Genomic DNA, 2643 nt, shown 5'->3' with positions numbered 1-2643 from the left:
AGAATCTAATTATATATATATATATATATATTACTTAATTAAAAATTTAATAAAATTATAAAAATTACCAGAATAATAAAAAAATTTAATAAAATTATGATAACTAGGATTCGAATTCTCTAAAGTTGTATTGTCATTTTAGAAAAAAAAGTATATCATTAATCACCATTGAATTAAAGATAGTGGAATTTACAGATAATAAATATTACAAATTCAAAGGTAATTAAAATATTACTTTATCACTTTACTAACATTATTATTTTAGAGAATCTTTTTCCTGATAACTATGATGGTCATGAAATTTTGACAATAATTACAATAAGGTTTGATTTTTTTACCATTTGATATTACTTTTTAATTAGAAAAAAAATTTGATGAAATTAAGAAATATTTATCATTAGAAATTTTTCAATAAAAAATACCATCATAAATTTAGTTATATGTTTTAAATATTATTAAAATTTCATTTATAACTCTCATAATCATAACTAAATGAATTTAATAGATATATGAATAGAGGTGGCAAAGTGTGTCAATCCGCCCCAACTCGCTCCGCCTAGATCCGTCCTGTAAACAGGGTGGGTTGACCCGTTCCGCCAACTAAGATTGGTTCAAAATGCTAGTTTGTCCTACTCTATGACGGTTTGGTGGGTCGGTAGGTTAGCCCGCTTGACTTTTTCTTTTTTTTTTAAAAAAATAAAATTAACTAAAAATCAAATACAAATAAAAAAATAGTCAAATTATAATATAATTTTGTTTACTATCTTTTTTTATTCTTAACTTCAATAAAATTGTTCAAAATAATATTTATCAATAGACCCATCTTTATTTTAAAAAATAAGTCACATAATTTGAACAAATATACGAAATTATAAAATAAAATAAATAAAGTTAATAACTAAAAGAAGAATAAAAACAAAAACAAAAAAAAGTGTTTAAAATTTTTATAATTATTACTTTTATAATAGTAATCACTCTTTTATTTAATAAAAATAAATAAATAAAAATCTTCGATCCAACGAACCCGTTCCGTCAAAATCCGTCAATTTGACGGTACGAATTTGACAATTTTTTTAATTTGGTAAACTTCAAATTCTAACCTAATCCACCCTTTTTAACAGATTTAACAAGTCAAACTCACACGTTGAATCGATTTTGCGACCCCTAAATATGAACATATTGCAAGACATGTAAAAGACAGAATAGAAAATTGGAAACACTCCAACTATGCAATGTCCTGAAAATCGGTTCGAAGCGGTCGGTCGAATTGGTCGAACCGTGAACCGGACGTGAAGACGGTTCGGACAATTAGTAAAACCATGAAAAATGAAAACCGGAGTTAAATCGGTGAATTGGCCGGTAACCGGTCGGTCAAACCAAACCGTGATTCGACCGATTTTGGGCTGGGCAGCAAAACTCTGCCGTTTACGCCACTAAAGCCCTAAATTAGTGATGTGATTCCCTAATTGGCTTCAGCACTCAGCAGTTCAGCCCTTCACAATTCTCATCGAGCAAGATTCGGCGTCACGAGTTCGGCATCGCCTAGTCACCTCCGTCGCCGGCGTCACCCAGTCACCTCCGTCGCGCAGTCACCTCCGTCGCCCAGTCACCTCTGTCGTGCAGCAGCCGTCGTTCGTCGGAACAGCCACCTCCATCACGCAGCAGCCGTAGTCCCTTGAAGGTGCTCCACCACTGCTTGAAGCCGTCGCCCAGCCAGTCATCTCCATCACCTGGCGTCGCTGTCTCCCAAGTCCCACTCTCCCTATTGCATGTTCTGCACTTGAAGCCTTGAAGGTGCCTTCGAGCTTCCAAGAGTTTCAGGTACTTTTTTTTTAGTTATGAACTTATGATTGTTTGATTGAATCATTGAATAACTGTTGCATGATGAACTGCTAAACTGTGACTGTGAACTCTTTGATTGAGTAGCTCTTTGATTTTGCTTTGTTTACTATCAACCTCAAGTTATGATTTTAGATTGAAAATTAGGATAACTCTGTTTTTATGCTAGCATTCATAAATACTTTTGGCATATTGGTAAGTTAAGTTGAACACTTTGTTGAAGGAATATATGACTTGATACCTGTGAAATTGCGAAGGATGATGTTTAAGAGTCTCTAGTGGAGTTTGACAGGGCAATTGAGTTGGACCCTCGTCAAAAGGCGTGTATGTTTATAAGCATTTTGAAAAAAAAAAAAGCGTTATATCAGCACTTTGGATTGGAATGATTGTAAATTGAGTTCAAGTTACATGAAATTTGGTTGTGCTCATTGTGTTTGTTACCAGATCTTTGGCAAAGGGGCCTCTCCCTTTACTACCTTGATAGGTACTCACTCTACACTCTTCTGTTATTTATTTGAGTTTAATTACTATTCACATGGAATTGCATATTTATAATGTATTGCTTATGAATCTGTAAAAAGGGGGACTGAATTGGATTCTCATTTTGTCGTAGATTTGAAGAAGGAGCTGAGCAATTTCGGCTAGATGTTGCACAAAATCCGAATGATACCGAAGAGTCCATATGGTGCTTTCTCTGTGAAACTCAACTGTATGGAGTGGATGAAGCACGGAAGCGATATCTTGAGGTGAGTCATTAATTATGTTACTGGAATTTAACAAAAAAAACGAATATGTGAATCTTTA

The 2643-nt window shown here is 33.7% G+C and overlaps 1 pseudogene; it reads right to left on the bottom strand.

Annotated features, from left to right (window-relative positions):
• The window catches only part of LOC127744097 (protein STRICTOSIDINE SYNTHASE-LIKE 3-like), a 5031-nt pseudogene extending 3310 nt beyond the window's left edge, over positions 1–1721 (bottom strand).
• Positions 1722–2643: the final 922 nt, after the last annotated feature.

Source organism: Arachis duranensis, unplaced genomic scaffold (genome assembly GCF_000817695.3).
Source record: "Arachis duranensis cultivar V14167 unplaced genomic scaffold, aradu.V14167.gnm2.J7QH unplaced_Scaffold_232525, whole genome shotgun sequence".
Taxonomy (NCBI): Eukaryota; Viridiplantae; Streptophyta; class Magnoliopsida; order Fabales; family Fabaceae; genus Arachis; species Arachis duranensis.
Note: the sequence above shows the minus strand (reverse complement) of the source record. Positions and strands in the feature narration are given on the sequence as shown.